This window comes from Chrysemys picta, chromosome 17, assembly GCF_011386835.1.
Source record: "Chrysemys picta bellii isolate R12L10 chromosome 17, ASM1138683v2, whole genome shotgun sequence".
In the NCBI taxonomy this organism is placed as follows: domain Eukaryota; kingdom Metazoa; phylum Chordata; order Testudines; family Emydidae; genus Chrysemys; species Chrysemys picta.
The window spans coordinates 3,736,025-3,755,080 of record NC_088807.1 but is presented as its reverse complement, the minus strand read 5'-3'; the positions used below and the strand labels follow the sequence as shown (position 1 = coordinate 3,755,080).

Sequence of the window (19,056 nt, the reverse complement as noted above, 5' to 3'; positions counted from 1 at the left end):
CTATTTCACCTTTTTGTCCAGGTAGAAACGGTAACCTTGTCACTGCTGAAGTTTGCAGATGACGTAAAGTTCGGGGCGGGGGAGTAAATACAGGGTGACCTGTCACTGCTTCAGGGCGATCGGGATCGGCACAAGCACCCGGTATGTGTCTGAGTACGGCTCGGTGCCCATGGAGACATCCAGGCACAAAGAAAGAGCTAGACGGGCAGGCTGGGGGGGCTCTCTCCTGGGAAGCCGTGACCCTGAAAAAGACCCGGGGGGCGTGGTGGAGAATCAGCGGAACACGAGCTCCCAGTGCGACGCCGGGGCCGAAAGACCTAGTGTGATCCTGGGATGTATAAATGGGAATCTCGCGTAGGAGCAGAGAGGTTATTTCTGGGGCGACCGCGGCCTGGGGTGCCCGGTTCTGGTGCCCACCATTCAAGGAGGATGTTGATGAATCGGAGAAGGGTCAGAGAAGAGCCACGAGAATGATCAGAGGGTTAGAAAACCTGCCTGGTCGTGAGAGATTCCAGGAGCTACTTGACCAAAGAGAAGGTGACAGGGTGACTCGATCGCAGGCTACAAGCACCTCGGGATGTTTTTTGACCGGTAATATAAATCCGGAGTAAGGGCCCGATTCTGCTCTCAGTTGCAACAGAGTCACTCTCTTGAAGTCAATGGGGTCAGATCCCCAGCTGGTGTCAATTGGCCCTAGGTCCATTGACATGAGTCTGGCCCCACGCGGTGAGTTACTCCGGATTTACAGCAGCATCAGAATCTGTCCTGTCGTCTCCACTGCTGCCTTTTGGCCCATGGGGAAGGGGGAGAGGGCGTCAGTACATGACCCGCCCCCCCCCACAATGCCCCAGGTAACCCAGAAACCTCCGTGGTGTTCCCCCTTGAAATAGAACAATGGCTTGGCTGGTTACCATGGCAACCAGCTGACTGTCCGGCCTAGTTACAATCTGCGCCACATCCGTCAATTGCCAGCGCCCCCCCCAGCCCCCTAAGGTCCCCTGGCCCGGTGCTCAGTGCCAAGGGCTGCTGGCCCAGGCAGGCAGGACAGCTGATACCCCTGGGCCCTGTTCCCCCCCCCACACACACCTTGGGCCCTGCTCTCCCCTGCCCCAACTCCAGCCCTCACCCTGGCCTCCGGGCTTAAGAATAATTCATTGGGAGGAGGCTCTGCACTTACTGGAGCTTGTGTGAGGGAGCCGGGGCTATTTCCTGGGGCTGAAATCCATCTCTCCATCCATCCATCCTCTGTCCCCATCCATCCATCCATCCTCTGTCCCCCTACACTCCATCCATCCTCTGTCCCCATCCATCCATCCATCTTTCCATCCATCCTCTGTCCCCATCCATCCATCCATCCATCCATCCATCCATCCATCCATCCATCCATCCATCCTCTGTTCCCCATCCATCCATGCTCTGTCCCCATCCATCCATCCATCCATCCATCCATCCATCCATCCATCCATCCATCCATCGTCTGTCCCCATCCCTCCATCCATCCTCTGTCCCCATCCATCCATCCATCCATCCATCCATCCATCCATCCTCTGTCCCCATACACTCCATCCATCCATCCTCTGTCCCCATCCATCCATCCATCCATCCATCCATCCATCCATCCATCCGTCCGTCCGTCCATCCTCTGTTCCCATCCATCCATGCTCTGTCCCCATCCATCCAATCCATCCTCTGTCCCCATACACTCCATCCATCCATCCATCCATCCATCCATCCATCCATCCATGCTCTGTCCCCATCCATCCATCCATCCATCTCTCCATCCATCCATCCTCTGTCCCCATCCATCCATCCATCCATCCATCCATCCATCCATCCATCCATCCATCCTCTGTCCCCATCCATCCATCCATCCATCCATCCATCCATCCATCCATCCATCCATCCATCCATCCTCTGTCCCCATCCATCCATCCATCCATCCATCCATCCATCCATCCATCCATCCATCCTCTGTCCCCATACACTCCATCCATCCATCCTGTCCCCATACACTCCATCCATCCATCCCCACACACTCACTCTCTCAATCCATCCATCCTTCTGTCCCCATACACCCACCCATCCATCTCCATCCCTCCCCATACACAATATCCATTCCTCCCTCCCTCCCATATACTCACTCATCCATCCATCCCTCCATCCTTCCATCCATCCCTCTGTCCCCATACACTCCATCCATCCCCATACACCCATCCAACCATCCATCTCCATCCCTCCTTCCATCCATCCCCATACACAATAGCCATCCATCCATCCCCACACATGCACTCTCTCAATCCATCCATCCATCCCTCTATCCCCATACACTCCATCCATCCTGATGCACAGCTATCCATCCATCTCCATTCCTCCCTCCCTCCATCCCCATACACAATATCCATCCATCCATCCATCCATCCATCCATCCATCCATCCATCCATCCATCCATCCATCCATCCATCCATCCATCCCATATACACACTCATCCAGCCAACCATCCCCATAAATTCACTCAATCTATCCATTCCTCCATCCCCATACACACTATCTAATCTAATCCATCCCCTTACACACCCCTCTATCCCTCCGTGGGGTGAGAGGAGCCCATAGATCTGAGCGGGGGAGGGAAGGGGATATGGGGTCCCCTGCTCTGATTGTGAGCCCTCCCTCCGCACATTATGAAGACAGGCTCTGCCAGTCCTGCCCAGGTTGCCCCAGAGCTGTGCCGCTTGGCACATCGCCAGGGCCCCGCTGCCGTGAGGACCCACAGACACGCCCATGCGGACATGAGGAGCCGCACTTTGAGGGCGAGGCCTGGGCAGCACTGGCTGGTGCTGCTGTCAGGAGGGAGTGGCCGTATAGCGCCTGTCGCTCCGTGGGCAGGGGTCTCCGGCTAGGCTGGGGAGCTCGGCTGCACCAGTGCTGGGAGCAGAGCGCCCCCTTCTGAGCCCCCCGCCCTGCTCCCCACAGCACAGCGCCCCCTAGCACTGCAGCATTGGGGGCTGCACCGACGCTGGGAGCATTGCGCCCCCTTCTGAGCCCCCCGTCCTGCTCCCCACAGCACAGCGCCCCCTAGCGCTGCAGCATTGGGGGCAGCACTGACTCTGGGGGCAGAGCGCCCCCTTCTGAGCCCCCCGCCCTGCTCCCCGCAGCATAGCGCCCCCTAGCACTGCAGCATTGGGGGCAGCACTGACTCTGGGGGCAGAGCGCCCCCTTCTGAGCCCCCCGCCCTGCTCCCCACAGCACAGCGCCCCCTAGCACTGCAGCATTGGGGGCTGCACCGACGCTGGGAGCAGAGCGCCCCCTTCTGAGCCCCCCGCCCTGCTCCCCGCAGCACAGCGCCCCGTAGCACCTCAGTGTAGTAAGATGAGGTCCTGAAACATAAGTCCTTTTATCAGAGGCCTAAGGCCGGAGCTAAAATAATGATCAAGACTTTGCTGATATAAAACAAAATGAAGCTGTGAGCCAGAGACAGGCCCTGCTCACAGAATCTGGCATGAAGAGGGCGGATGCTGCAAAAACACACACACCTAAAAGATACTGGGCACAAGCAGTGTAAACACCTGCGAGGATGGTACCAGGACACTCCTGCACGAGCACATTCCACACCGATAACAGGAGCAGGCCGACCCATCCTAAAGACAGGGGCAAAAGGATCATATGATGGATAGGGTTGTTTTGCTCGAACCAACATGTACAAGGTGATAGGCGGCACCTTGACCCGTAGAGGGGGTTGTACCTCAGTATGTCAGGAGTGATGTGTAGCTCGTTTGCACCTGTGTATAAAAATGGACCTCTGAGGGGTTGTCTTTGTCTGGCCTAGGGGACAGTGGTTAAATCCCGCCACTGACTGAACCGGTCCATTGTCAGGGAGCACGTATGTATTAGCAGAACTGTAGACATGTGATCTGGGGAACTAGAGACTGTGTTTCGTCTGGCAATAAACCTGGCCGGGTGCCTTCGTGCCTTATCGGCGTCTGCGGTCCTCGGGGTCTGGTGTGCCAGCGATCTGCGCAGAGCCCGGGCAGCACGCAGGGGGAACACACGCACCCAGCCGCCTGTTATCAACAACGGACAGAGCAGAGCACCACACCGGTGACGTCTGACGACATTGGTGACCCCGACCGCTGATCTGGTGAGTAAGCGAGCTGTCCGCTGTAGCAACCGCGATCTAACATGACAGGAAACCACGAGCTAGGGAACCCCCTTTATCCCCTCCCTTCAAATCCCCACGGAGTTTGATAACTCCTGGACTCTCTGGATTGCCAGGAAAGGGGGTCCATATGAATTTAAAAAAGAAAGTGGGCAAACATGGACTGGCATATGTAAAGCGATGGTAGAAACAGAAGCGCTACAAAATAATAATAAAAGCAAAAAAGCTAGAATTTTGCAATTAATGTCCATGGCAGTACGATGGCTTAAACAACACGCCACCATACTGGCCTGGCAAGTAGTGGAAAAAACCAGGGAAGTAGAAGAGATCACTAAAGCCATGGAGGAAGCAACCCAGTCTGTCGAGCACTGGAAAGCCCAAGCTCTTTTAACAGGGCACCAGGCGGTCCAGACTCACGATCTGCTCCAACAGATAAAGCAGGAAAACAAAAAATTGGAGACAGCTGTGGCGAACCGGCAGAAGAACAAGACACCGTCCCCTGTTGCTCAACAGACGTGGAGTGCTTTTCCAGTCCCTGAAGGGTCGGGGCAGAAGTGGAAACAGATGCCCCGGCTAACTTAAAAGCGGGAACAGGGGACAACTGGAATGGAGGCTGCCCTGGGGACATGTGGAATGACCCAGCTGGACCATCCTCTCTTGACCCGTGGGCAGCGGTCACCACACCCCAACTGCCACCTGATGCTGAGAACCAGGTTTGGACAAACCCTCCCCAAAACCTAGATCAATTCCTGTTAAAACAGGAGAAATGAGCAGAACTGCCCAGAGGATTCAGGGGGCCTGGGGCAAAGCAATTTCGGGGGCCCCTTCCATTAAAAAACGTTGCAATACCATAGAATACTATATTCTCGTGGGGGCCCCTGTGGGGCCTGGGGCAAATTGCCCCACTTGCCCCCCCCCGGAAATGAGGGGAAACGGGAGAGAAAACCCTACCGCAGAACCTGACCCTGACACCCCGCTCACACCCCACTTTACCCTTGACGCTACCCCACCAACTAGTGTTCCACCTCCCGGGAGGTTATGGAACGCGGTGGAAACTGACCCTTTAAAACAGCTAGGGCCCCGTGGCAATTATGCAGAAAGGGAAATGGAGGCACCCAAGTCCCGTGCAGATACACCTCACCTACCTCGAGCGAGCGAGCCAGGCTCGACGCTTTAGAACAGGCCTGCACAACTCGTAAAGTGGCGAGGGCCATATTACTCCAAAGAAAACAGCTGAGGGCCGAACCCCCCTGGCCCCGCCGAACCCCCGCCCCAGAGTCACCGAATCCCCCCCCAGCACCACCCAGCCACCCCCGAAACACAACACCCCCTCCCAGCGCCGCCCGCCCCACAGAAACAACCCCCCCCCGCACTGCCGAAACACCCCCCCAGCGCCGCCCAGCCCCCCCAAAACAACCCCCCCCCCCAGCGCTGCCTGCCCCGTGGAAAAAAACCCTCCTTCCCCAGCGTCACCCTGCTGAAACAGCAGTATTGAACCTTGGTAATATGTTATAGCCGGCCCCTAAGGTAGTATAATCAAGGTAAAAGAAAAATGTCTTTTTGCTAGAAGTAAAATAAGATCTTCCCCCCACTTTGTAATCAATTGCCCTGTTGAATGAATGAGGTGTGAATGAAGAAGGCGTGGAAGGCAGCACCTCCAGACAGCTGCAACCCTTGGAGAGGGGATGGGAGCCAGACCAGATCAGTAGAACAGGTCAGCCACCGACTCGCCGCTCGCCTCCTCAGCCCCCCACCGCCCCGGCTCACCCACTCAGCTCCCCTCCCCCACCGCCGGCTCACCTGCCCCCCCGCCACTGCCTGCCGGCTCGTCTCCTCAGCCCCCCACCCCTCCAGCTTGCCTACTCACCCCCCGCGGCCGCAGAGTGAGCCCACGCGGGCCGCATGCGGCCCCCAGGCCGCATGTTGTGCAGGCCTGCTTTAGAAACTGATGAACTAACTGCGTTAGCTGGAGCTGTCGGCCCCCCGCCTTCTGAGAATTTCAATGGGTTTATGGCCTGACTACATAAATGCTCGCAGTTGGTAAAAGCAGTGGGAATTGACATGTTACAGGAACCAATTCTAGTCCAAATCCTGTTGGGACCGCTGATGGTTTTGATGATGACAGTGACGCAAATGGTTAAACTGTGTGGCTCGAAAGCATTTTAAGTTATCCAGTGGATTAGCTGCACTTAAAGGAATTACAGGAATGCCAGGAGAGGCTCCGGCCAAGCTGGCTGACAAAGACACCCGTAGGTTAGGTTAACAGCGGGGGACACTGAGCTGAGCTCAAGGATTTGAAGCGACTTGTTCTGTAAGCGCTGCCTTCTGCGGTGCGAATGGGTGAAGGCTTGGGGGGAGAATGGAGGCAGAGACGTACCTTGGAATGAATGGATTGAAAAAATGCAGACTGCGGTTAAAGAACAGGAGGAAACTCCCGCCAATGAGCTATGAACAGAGTTAGGACGGTGGAAAACCGAGGGTCCTGGACAGCTCCCATGGCCGTGGCCGGGGTTGGAGACGTCGTGGAATGAACAGAGGTAGAGGAGTAAACAGAGAGAGCGGGAACAGGTGTCGCCTGAAACGCTGAAACAGGAGAATCTAATCTCAAAGGAGAGAATGAGACGCTGGGGGCGCAGCTACCGGCATGTCTGATTGCCAAGGAGTCTCAGAAGGGGGAAGAAAAGGCGGTGATGAAGGTGGCCAAAGCGACTGTTTGACCCAATTGCTAGTAATTCAGAAGCATAGGCCAGCCCTCCCTGCAACTCGGAATGCATTTTCCATGACAATAGATGTCTGGGGGCGCCCCCATTTAAGCATCCGAGTCGGGAATGGGCTTGCAGATTTTCTGTTGGACACGGGGGTTGGAATTCCTATAGTAAAAGATGTATTTAATGTATATCCAGTTGTGGACTCCGTACAAATACGGGGCATATCAGGAACTAAGCAAACATATGATGTTAAAACCCTCCCTCTCCAGTTTGCTGTACTTACCTTCAGGAGAAGCGTGCTATTGCAGGGAGAGAAAATCTAATCGGGGAAGAAACTATCGGACGATTGGGAATAATCCTGGATTTCCCAAACATGTATATCAGACAAACTCTCGCTGTAACGGGAGAAACAAACGACGCTGATCCAATGGGACTTGCTACTCAGACGGTGAAAGCAATAAAGATTAAACGGCCACCTCCTGTGCGAGAAGGTTGGGAAGGCTGGTGGGCTGAGATTCAAACCGTCTAGGCAGTGGACTCCCTAGATATGGGAAAAATACAAACCTCTGTTACATTAGAAGGAGACACACACCCATACATCGAACAATACCCAATACCTCAGGAAGCAAAAGAATCTTTAAGTTATAGAAGAACTGGAAAAACGAAAATTAATTCAAAGGTGTTCAGTGCCTAACGCGGCACCAATCTGGCCAGTAAAAAAACCCTGATGGAACATGGAGATTAACGATTGACTGTCGGGGGTTAAACAGAACTGCCAAGCGGGGGGCACCGTAGTGGCTGCTTACCCAGCATTGTTGGAGGTGGTAACTCCTGACATGAAGTGGTTCTCAGTACTTGACTTGGCAAATGGCTTTTGGAGTTTATCTTTAAACCCAGAGTCTCAATACAGAACATCTGTTGTATTCCAGGGTATGCAATATTGCTGGAATGTTTTGCCTATGGGATACTGTGACGCACCTGTAATATTTCATACTGTAGCGAGAAATATGCTAGAGAAGGAGGGACTGTTACAAACGGGAAGGATAGGCCAGTACGCAGATGACATTTTAATAGTCAGTGAAACAGAGCAGGTACAAGAAGCGTTAATGCGGCTGTTATTGACTAGCTGCCAAGCATACGGCTTGAAACTTAACTCGACTAAATCCCAGATGAAACAGAGAGACGTGCAATATCTTGGAATTCCACTCAGTGCAGGGGGAAAGTCTGTGGATAAGGAAAGGGTGAAGTGTATTGTTAACCTCCCTATGCCGGTAGATACTAAATCTTTGCAATCTTTTTTGGGGCTCACCAACTTCTGCAGAGAATTCATGGCTGGGTTCGCAGAGAAGGCAGGTCCCCTGTACGAGGTACTTAAAAGACCATAGTGGGTCTGGACAGAGGAGGCAACTAATGCACGGGAAAGCCTGAAAAAAAGGTTAATGGAGGCACCTACCTTGGCCGCCCCTAACAACGAATTCCCCTTTTGTACCCTAGTGTGAAGAATGTCTGTATTGTTAGTGCGCTTACACAGGGTGCTGGTGCTGGGGCGAGACCCATTGCTTATTATAGCAGAGCATTGACACGTCCAGAAAGCAAACTGGGAATTTGTGAGCAAACTGCTCTCGCTGCCGACTGGACACTACAAAAAGCTCAGGCAATTATCAGAGCAAGCGAGGTAAAGAGGCACCAGGCGCTGGGAAAATTACTCAGTCAGGAAAATCTGTCTAAAGGACGTGTGAGAGTAGATACGGCCATTTAACGGGTCTTTGCTCTCATGTCCGAGAACGTTCAATTAGTCCCACTAAAAAACCCTGAAATATCTGGATGGGGATTGACTGTGAGCGGTCGAGAACTTGTCTGTGAGCCCCAACGGGAATCCAGAGCACACCCTGTCTTTAAAGTAACCCCAATTGACCAGGTGATCGGAAAAACCATTTGGTTTGTGGACGGCAGCTCATATTACACCGAAGGAAAACGAGTCACTGGCTTTTCAGGGATCTGTTTAACTGGAAACCTGCAAGGAGTTAGCTTCTTCCAGTACAAATTGAGCAAAGGGGGAACACAGTCTGCAGAAGTGTCAGCGGTCTTGGAAGTTTTAGCTGGAATGAAGAACAAGCAAACGGAGCTGATAATAGGAACTGATTCAGATTATGTTTACAAGGGAACCATCCTCTACCTACCGTGGTGGAATAGTGTGGGTTTTACAGGAACTGACCTTACGGCAGCAAATAGAGAAATTGTCAGAGCAGTATCAGAGGATCCGGCTGGTTAAAATAAAAGCCCATAAGAGGACGGGTCAGTTGAAAAAGCGAAACGAACAAGCCGATAAATTGGCTAAGGAAGCAGCACTCACTGGTGTGACGAAGTGGGGGATTGTCTTGTGTTTCCTTGGTTTTCCTAGGGTTTGCATGCAGAGGGGGTGGGACTCAGTGTCCCTGGGTGTTGCTGGTTTAACGAGGTGATGGGAGAGGGAGTTTGTGGTTACAGAGGACCGGAGAGGGAACTTGGGACCCCAGCCGATGGCCTGGAGGAGGGACACCTCAGCAACTGGTGACCTGGGGACCCGCAGGCCCAGCTCGGAAGTCACAGCCAGTTCTGGCTTGTGGGAGGTCAATGGGCTGCGGCGAGGGGACCCCGGTGACCTGACCAGCCGGTTCCAGCCAGAGGGGGCCAGAGGACAGAAGAGAGGAGATGAGGCCCAGGCGTCCTGGTTTATGACCCTATTTACCTGGAGAGAAGACAATGGACAGAGGCGGGGCTTGGGGGAGGTGATCTCAGATGCCCAGCTGGGAGCAGGGGGGCTTGGGGCTGGAGAGGGGGAGCAGGCAGAGCCCTCCTGGATGCAGGGAGACTGGGATGTGCTGGGCTGAGGGAGGCCAGGCCTGAGGCCTGGAGAGTTTCCTGTGCTGTGTTCAACGCTCAATAAACCCTCCTGTTTTACGCTGGCTGAGAGTCGCTCTGGGCTAGAGAACAGGGTTGCATCGTCCCCTTCGGGGGGTGGAGGCCCCAGGGGTCCAGAGCGAGTGGACTCCAAGGGGGCTCACGGCAGAGACAGACATGCTAAGACTCAGAGAGGTGCGACTCCAGGAGGTGGAGGGGCCTAACCCCAGAGAGAGAGTGGACCCCCGGGAATGGCGGTCTCACTGAAAGGGGCACCCCCCATGGACCTCACGGGGCCAAGAGTGGGCATGATCTGTGAGTCCGTGACAACTGGAACACTGTGGGAACCCATGCCCGTGGCAGTAACCACCCGGGCACAGGCAAAACAAAAACAAGAAAGTGAAGAGAACAACCAGAAAGAACTACAGTTTTTACAGGACCTGCAGGCAAAAGATGACTTCATCCAGCAATGGAGAGTAGAATGCCCCTCACAGTGGCAGAGGTCCCGTTGAGAAAGGAGGGAGACCGAATTCTGGCAAAACCAGAAAATGACTGGGTCCTGGTAATCCCTCAGCGGATGCTGTTCCTCCTTTCAGGATGGGCGCATGGTTCAATTGTGGGAGGTCATCCGAAACAGGAAGAGGCGTTAGTAAAACTTAAAAAACTGGGATGGTTGGCCTGGAATGAAAGAGGATGTAAACCTGCATATTCATACACAGGTGCCAACTTTTGTTGGCGCCGGTGGGTGCTCATGCCCCCCCACCCGGCCCCACCCCTGCCCCGCCTTGACTCCGCCCCCTTCCTGCCCCTATTGGATCCCTCTCCAAATCTCCGCCCTGACCCCGCCTCTCCCCCCAAGCACGCTGCTTTCCTCCTCCTCCCGCCTCCCTCCCGGCTTGCCGCGTGAAACAGCTGTTTCGTGGCACAAGCGCTGGGAGGGAGGGGGGAGAAGTAGGACGCGGCGGCACGCTCAGGGGAAGAGGCGGCGCGGAGGCAAAGGTGAGCTGGGGCGGGTGGGGCGGGGAGCTGCCAGCCCTGGAGCACCCACGGAGTCAGCACCTATGTATTCATAGCTGTCTAACGTGTGCTAAGCAAGACCCTGCTAGAAGAAAGAGACGTGGAGAGTTAATGCATCAAGCGTTAAAAGGCCCCCTCCAACGCTTACAGGTTGATTTCGTAGGACTACTCCTAGGGGAAACAGATTTTTGTTTGTAATCGTGGATAGTTTTAGCAAATGGGTAGAAGCATTCCCTACTAGAAAAACAAAGAGTGCTGCAGATGCAAAAATGTTAATAACTGAAATTTTTCCTAGGTGGGGGCTGCCACACAGCATCGATTCTGACAATGGTCCCACTTTTATCGGCCAGGTGTACCGAAATATGGGGACCTGGGCCGGGATTCCCCTACCATCACACCTGTGCCCCCTGCCACCCTCAAGCTGGGGGACAGGTGGAAAGGCTAAATCAACCTCTTAAAACTGAACAGTTTAAAGTGTGTAATGAGCTGGGCACAAACTGGGAGATGGTACTTGCCTGGGTTCTGATGAGGATCCGGAGCCGTCCAAACCGCAGGACGGGATTTAGTCCCTATGAAATACTCTTTGGGAGACCTCTGCCCGGCTGGGAAAACTGTATCCCTCAGATTGGCAAACAACGACAGCGCTGGCAACCACCACCTGGGTGAACAGCTTTAACTATCGGTTGGGCACCGTTCAAGGAGCAGCCGCAGCGCAGCAGGCTACAGATCAGCAAAACATGAATCAGGCATTTGATGAAAGCCGGGAGATCAAACAATGGCAAATTGGAAGCCAGGTTATGGTTAAAATTGAACCAGCTCCAAAGAAGAAAATTCCCAAAGGAGAGTGGTTAGGTCCTTGGCCAATTTTAGATAAATTAGGCTCCGCTCTGTACTTGGTTGAAATAGAGGAACAATCTCGGTGGAGACGTGCCATGCAATTGAAGGATTACGAGGGTTAAGCTGCATATTACGTTCTGTGCTTTTTTTAAAGAAAAACACACGGGATAAGTGGTTAAGGGAAGCACAATGGAATCCTTCCAAATCAATAATGAGTTTTAACCTCCATCAGCGCCCCGATTGTTAATATATATTGCTTGGGGTCAATTCTGCTTTAAAAAAAACCCCCAACTTACATTATACACATTTACCCATGAGAGAGAAGCGAGTGTTGTTTTATATTTTTATAGGTTACGATGCCAACCTGGATATGGAACGTGTTGGGCGTTCTGGTAGTGGCCCAAGGGGCAAAGGGGCGGTCGATGTCAAAAAGATCAACCAAATGCATTCGGTGACCAGAACTCTTTGGACAGAAACAGTTAATAACTCCACTGGATGGCACGCAGCAAGTCAAGTGCACCCTACCGGAACTGTTCTGAAATTAGGGTGTGAAGCTGAAGGAAAGCGACAAATGGAGCACATCCTCGGGGTGTCACCCTTTGCTCTCCAGATGGCTTGGGGATGGACCGTTGGAGAGGGTAGTGAGACTCAACGTATTCCTGTCCAAGAGGTCGCTCATGCCCGACGGCGGATTGAAAAGGAACGGATTTTGAGTAAAGAGACACAGGCTGTTGGAAGGTTGATATTGTCGTTAATTGTGATCAGGTTTTTGTCCTTACTGCACTTCCACACGCAGACTCCTGACATTAAGACACAAAGTGAACATGAACATATACACAGTAAGGGAAGGAAACGAACCACTCCGGGAATGAAGCGCGTTCTAGTGGTACCAAATCAAGTAGCGGAGTAATATTTCACAAGCGTGGTGGGGGAGGATCTGACTCTGGGATGTGTTGTCCAAGCACACAAACTCGAGGCCGGTACCGTATCCTTGGTCTGGTTTCGAGCAGGGGACACGGTGATTGGTCACTTAAATGGAATTGTAAAAACATAGGGAGATTGCAGAAGCAGGGTGGAGTTTACTGACTTGCAGGATAGATGGAGTGCATTCATTCGCATCCGTAACATTCACCTGAAAGAAACAGGGACATACACAGGAACTTGCTCTATAACCCCAAGCATCAGTAAATGCATCTACCATGAGCAGGTATGTGAAGATGCCTATCCGACAACAGCCCCAACTTCGCCTCCTTCCACTCCTCCACATCCTGACATTACCCCAAGGACCCATTGTACAACCCTGCCCTACCTCAGGAATTTTCCTGCATCCTACTGCAGAGTATATGGTAGAGAACGTAGGCTGGATCTACGTGCCACCAAAACTCGATTTTGCCGGCATGACTATGCCAAGGCAGTGCCCCAGATACTACAAGGATTGGTTTAATTCGGAAGTGGAGATGCAATTACAATTCTGGAAGGGCTCCCAAATCAGCCTACAACATGATAGAGAAAGGAGGGATTTACTAGGAACAGTCAGGGCCGGCTCCAGGGTTTTGGCCGCCCCAAGCAGCCAAAACAAAAAACTAAACTAAACAAAAAAAGCCGCGATCACAATTGCGATCGCGATCTGCAGCGGCAATTCGGCGGGAGGTCCTTCGCTCCCAGGTGGAGTGAGGGACCGTCCGCCGAATTGCCGCCGAATACCTGGACGTGCCGCCCCTCTCCAGATTGGCCGCCCCAAGCACCTGCTTGAGAAGCTGGTGCCTGGAGCCGGCCCTGGGAACAGTGGTGGGAGGCTCCGGGCTTGGCACGTCCATATGGAACTCTGCAGACATTGAAAATCTTAATTTAAAATTAAACACCATTGTGAACGGGATAGGCCAAGCAGTTAAAACAGGAGGAGGGATTAGCAGTTTATTACTGGGCCAGCATGCAATCACAACTGATCATACGCATTAGATTGCTCCAGGGTTTAGCCACCTGAATACAACCATTCTGTCCCTCATCAACAGCATAAACAGTGATGATGTTTCATTGGCAGTTGCTTGCCTGGCCTACGGCAACAGAGTAATGGAGATAGGACAGCAACATTTGGTGCAGTTGCAACTTCGGAACTGGCCACGGATACGAAACCCCACCGCCATCTTGAAACCAATACAGCAACGAAGCATAAACCGCATTACACCTGTCTTTGATAGGGGTCTGTAGCGGGGTGGAGACCCGCTCCTGCCCTGAAGGGCTTAAAACAGCCAGGAAGAGGGCTGTGGCAGGGAAAAACTGGGCTGATTGGGGAAGTAGCCACAGCTGGGCCATGCCCCAATCAGGCCCAGCTGGTCCCTATAAAAGGCTGGGAGCCAACGGCCCAGGGCATTCTCTTGCTGCCTTCAGAGAGAGAAGGGCCTGGCTGCAGGGAGCTAGAGACAGGGTACCTGGGTGGAGCAGGGCTGGGGAAAGGCAGAGGAGCCGGGGAGCTCCATCCTGGAAAGCCCCAGGCTGCGGCCTAGCAGAAGGCCGAGGGGTACTGGGGGTTGCAGAGGGCAGCCCAGGGGTAGGCCAAGGCAGCAGGTCCAAACCCAGCCTTGCCTGTGATGAGTGGCTGATTCTGCAGCCTGCCCCAGGGCGCGGGGCTAGACCAGGACTGGCAGTAGCCGTATACTGAGGCGAGGTGGGAATAGTGGGTGGGGGTTCCCCGGGCAGGGGAGACCCTAAGACGGAGGGGTTACTGCCAGGGAGCAGCACCCCAGGTACAAAGGAACCGGGATTCAGGGAGGGACACGGGGGCCAGAGGACAGGTGGATCACCGGCCTGCAGAGGGCGCGCCAGAGCTGGAATGAGCTAATTCCCGGAAGTCACCAGCAGGAGGCGCCGCAGGGGTGAGTCCGCTCCTCTACAGGGTCCTAGGTTGGACCAGGAGGATGGCAAAAGCGTCTCTCTCCTGCTGGCAGTCCCTAGATGGTTGCAGGAGCCAGTTAAGGTATATTTATGCAAATAGTGTGGGGACGCTTGGAAACAAGACATATGTACAGCATTACCCCACCGTGCATAGGTGCTGATTCCGTGGGTGCACGCACGGGGAAAAATTAGGGGGTGCTCCGCACCCACCGGCAGCCAAGCTCCCCCCTCCTCACATCCTTCTCCCACCCCCGAGCGTACCATGTCCCCGCTCTTTCCCCTCCCTCCCAGCGCTTCCGCCCCCCCGCCGCCTAACAGCTGTTGGGTGGCACGTAGGATTTTTCGGGAGGGAGGCGTGGGGACGTGGCGCGCTCAGGGCAGGAGGCGGAGAAGAGGCAGGGATGAGGACTTGGGGGGAAAGGATGGAATGGGGGCGGAAAGGGGGCTGGGGTGGGAAAAGGCGGGGTGGGGCAGAGACTTTGGGGAAGGGGTGGAATGGGGGTAGGGCCAGGGCAGGGGCAGGAATCCAAGCCCTAACCATTGTTGTTCTCATGGGAATGTGCTGTTACATGCTACGTCAAACCAAGAACAAGGAGTAATGGTCTCAAGTTGCAGTGGGGGAGGTCTAGGTTGGATATTAGGAAACACTATTTCCCTAGGAGGGTGGTGAAGCACTGGAATGGGTTCCCTAGGGAGGTGGTGGAATCTCCATCCTTAGAGGTTTTTAAGGCCCGGCTTGACAAAGCCCTGGCTGGGGTGATTTAGTTGGGGGTTGGTCCTGCTTTGAGCAGGGGGTAGGACTAGATACCTCCTGAGGTCCCTTCCAACCCGGATATTCTATGATTCTCTGAATGCCAAGCTACAGGGCTGAGTGAAGAAGGGGATGGAAATGGCAAACAATACTGCTGGGGTAATGAATAATCCTTTTACGGAGTAAGGTGTTAAAGCAAATACTTCTAACATATACAGCATATAAGCCCCCTCATATATCACCTAGGATCATTTTTCAGCCACATAGTAATCACAACATATATTAATTTATGTATGTCCATATATTCATATCTATATAATTTAAATATCTGTTTTTCCTTAACAAAGCCCCAGGTGTGGACTAACAAATACCGGCAAAGGCCGTCTCATACCATTCAGTGAAGTTAACAAGACACGAGTACAGACCCACATCTCAGTTGAGGCCTAACATTCCCAAGCCCACCGTAAAGGACTAAGACAGATTTTATTATTCAATTATTTTATCAGTCGTACGAGGGAATGTGCAGACTAAAGACAGGTGGGGCATGAGCGTATGGACCAACATGTACAAGGTGATAGGTGGCACCTTGACACGTAGAGGGGGTTGTACTTCAGGACGTCAGGAGTGAGGTGTAACTCGTTTGTACCTGTGTATAAAAATGGACCTCTGAGGGATTGTCTTTGTCTGGCCTAGGGGGCAGTGGTTAAATCCCACCACTGACTGAGCCGGTCCTTTGTCAGGGAGCACGTATGTACTAGCAGAACTGTAGACATGTGATCTGAGGAGCAAGAGATTGTGTTTTGTCTGGCAATAAACCTGGCCGGGTGCCTTCGTACCTTATCGGAGTCTGCTGTGCCTAGGGGGACCAGACGACGAGAATAAAATATCGGGACACATGGGGGAGGCAGCCGCCGGCTCATAGCCCTCGCCCCACTGGAGCCATGGGGGAAGGGGGATACACAGCCTGAGGAAGTCGCGGGTCGGGGGCGCACGGCCCTGGCTCCCGCCCGCAGCCCCACCGCTTACCTGAGGGATGGTTCCCACCCACTGGGAAGCACCTGGCAGGTTCCTCGGGCTCCTAGGTGGCCAGCGGGATCGCCACTCCACCTGCTATGCCTGCTACAAGCACTAGCTCCAGCTACCATTGGCCAGACGCTGTGGGGGTGGGACTTACTTGGGGGGCGTGAGTCGCACGCAGCTCCCCAGGGTCAACTAAATATCGGGACAGTCGTCGGGTCACCCTAGCTGTGTGCCAGCGATCTGCACGCAGAGGGAACACACGCACCCAGCCACGTGTTATCAACAACGGACAGAGCAGAGCACCACACCGGTGACGTCTGACGACGTTCAGCGTTGGGGGCAGCGTTGACTCTGGGGGCAGAGCGCCCCCTTCTGAGCCCCCCCGCCCTGCTCCCCACAGCACAGCGCCCCCTAGCGCTGCAGCATTGGGGGCAGCGCTGACTCTGGGGGGCAGAGTGCCCCCTACAGAGCCCCATGCCCTGCTCCCCACAGCACAGCGCCCCCTAGCGCTGCAGCGTTGGGGGCAGCGCTGACTCTGGGGGCAGAGCGCCCCCTACAGAGCCCCATGCCCTGCTCCCCACAGCACAGCGCCCCCTAGCGCTGCAGCATTGGGGGCAGCGCTGACTCTGGGGGGCAGAGTGCCCCCTACAGAGCCCCATGCCCTGCTCCCCACAGCACAGCGCCCCCTAGCGCTGCAGCATTGGGGGCAGCGCTGACTCTGAGGGGCAGAGTGCCCCCTACAGAGCCCCATGCCCTGCTCCCCACAGCACAGCGCCCCCTAGCGCTGCAGCATTGGGGGCAGCACTGACTCTGGGGGGCAGAGTGCCCCCTACAGAGCCCCATGCCCTGCTCCCCACAGCACAGTGCCCCCTAGTGCTGCAGCATTGGGGGCAGCACTAACTCTGGGGACAGAGCGCCCCCTTGTGAGGCCCCCGCCCTGCTTCCCACAGCACAGCACCCCCTAGTGCTGCAGCATTGGGGGCAGCGCTGACTCTGGGGGGCAGAGTGCCCCCTACAGAGCCCCATGCCCTGCTCCCCACAGCACAGCGCCCCCTAGCGCTGCAGCATTGGGGGCAGCGCTGACTCTGGGGGGCAGAGTGCCCCCTACAGAGCCCCATGCCCTGCTCTCCACAGCACAGCGCCCCCTAGCGCTGCAGCACTGGGGGCAGTGCTGACTGTGGGAGCAGAGCGCCCCCTTGTGAGCCCCCCGCCCTGCTCCCCACAGCACAGCGCCCCCTGGTGGTGTACCGGGGCATGGTGATCAGCGCGGGCACAAAGGACAGGAGCCGGGCTACCCTGCAATCACGGGGTGTGACTGGCCACGCGAGTACCCGGAGCAGCGAAGCCACGGCAGCACGGGGCACCGCGCGGGCTAGGGGGGCTCGGGACTCTGGGGACGGAGGCAGGGGGCTAGCCTGGGCCACGGCCTGCTTAGCTGCCGCTTGGCTGCTATTTTTAGCGAGCCGACACATGGATGCCGCCGTGAGTTGCAATGCCACCTGCCGATTGCAGCCTACCCAGGGAGGCGAAGGCCCTTTGACCCGGCCGCAAAGTTTAATAACTAAAGGACATTTTATGAAAGCACTTGGGTGTATTCCTGCCTCCTGCATCTGGGCGCCCTGCGCTTCCCCTCATCCAGGCCTGGCTCGCCCGGGGGCCTGCTCCCTCCTGCGTGGTGCTGGTGGTCCCCAGAGGCTGAGAGCAGCTGCAAAAGTCAGCCGAGGCCCTGGGTGCTTTCCCTTCCTTGCATGCAGGAAAAGGTCAGAGGCACTGGCTGGGGACAGGCTGTGATGCATGGGCCCCGTCAGGCCAGGCTGACATTCAGGGGAACAGCTGGGAGGGAGGATGGGAAGGGAGGTGATTGCACAGTGTGTGTGTGTGTGTGTTGGGGTGTGTGTGTTGGATCCAAAGAGCAGAGACTGGTGCGGTGCTGGGGGGGGAGGGCAGGGGATGCAGCTGCAAGGGAGAGGCTGCCCCTGGGAAACTGAGTCAGAGTGGTGCCTTGGTGGGAGGGAGATGCAGGACAGGCTAGTGGGTGGGGCCTGGGAGCCAGGACTCCTGGGTTCGACTCCTGGCTTGGGAAGGGGAATGGGCTCTAGTGGGTTAGAGCAGGGGGGCTGGGAATCAGGACTCCTGGGGTCTGGTTCTGGGAGGGGAGTGGGGTCCAGTGGTTAGAGCAGCGGGGGCTGGGAGCCAGGACTCCTGAGTTCGACTCCTGGCTTGGGAAGGGGAAGCTAGTAGGCAGAACAGGGGGGACGGAGAGTCAGGACTCCTGGGATCTTTCCTTGATGCTGTAAGGGAATGTGGTGTGCTCGTAGGTGGGTGGGGACTGGGAGTCAGGCAGGACTCCTGGGTTCTATCCCCAGCCCAGGGAAAGGTGTGTTGTCTAGTGATTAGAGCGGGGGCTGGTAGTGAGTGGTTGGGTGGATGACACAGCCCTGCCCCCCACTGGCTGGGCTCAGCCTGCCCGTGGGGTACTGCCTATGGCCCTGGCAGTCCATGGTGCAGGCCGTGCCAATCCCTGGCGCGTGGGAACTAGCCCTGTCCTCTCTCTCTGTGTCGCTGGCGGCTGTGATAAATGCACTTCCTCCCCGCGCTGGCGCCCTAACGATGATGGATGAGGAAAAGGCCGGGGCCCTCTCAGCGACGCCAGCCAGCCGCAGCCGGGGCCTCCCCCAGCCGCGGGCACTGCCAGGCCGCCCCCCACCAGTCAGACACAACCAGGGCAGGTACTGTGCCCCCACTCGCCCCACCCCCACCCCAAGCTACAACCAGGGCACATGGTGCCTCTGGTGAC

At 55.4% G+C, this 19,056-nt stretch overlaps 2 long non-coding RNA genes across 2 annotated transcripts in view; one reads left to right on the top strand and one right to left on the bottom strand.

The window, feature by feature from the left end:
- Window positions 1-2,869: 2,869 nt before the first annotated feature.
- LOC122172642 (uncharacterized) lies at window positions 2,870-15,714 on the top strand. The gene is made up of 2 exons (XR_010593386.1): window positions 2,870-4,867; window positions 11,055-15,714. It is a non-coding gene; the product is annotated as an uncharacterized LOC122172642 (long non-coding RNA).
- Window positions 12,593-19,056, bottom strand: part of LOC122172641 (uncharacterized) — a 23,215-nt gene continuing 16,751 nt past the window's right edge. The window contains exon 3 of the long non-coding RNA XR_006173144.2: window positions 12,593-12,728. This is a non-coding gene — a long non-coding RNA (uncharacterized LOC122172641). The remainder of the gene's footprint in view (window positions 12,729-19,056) is intronic.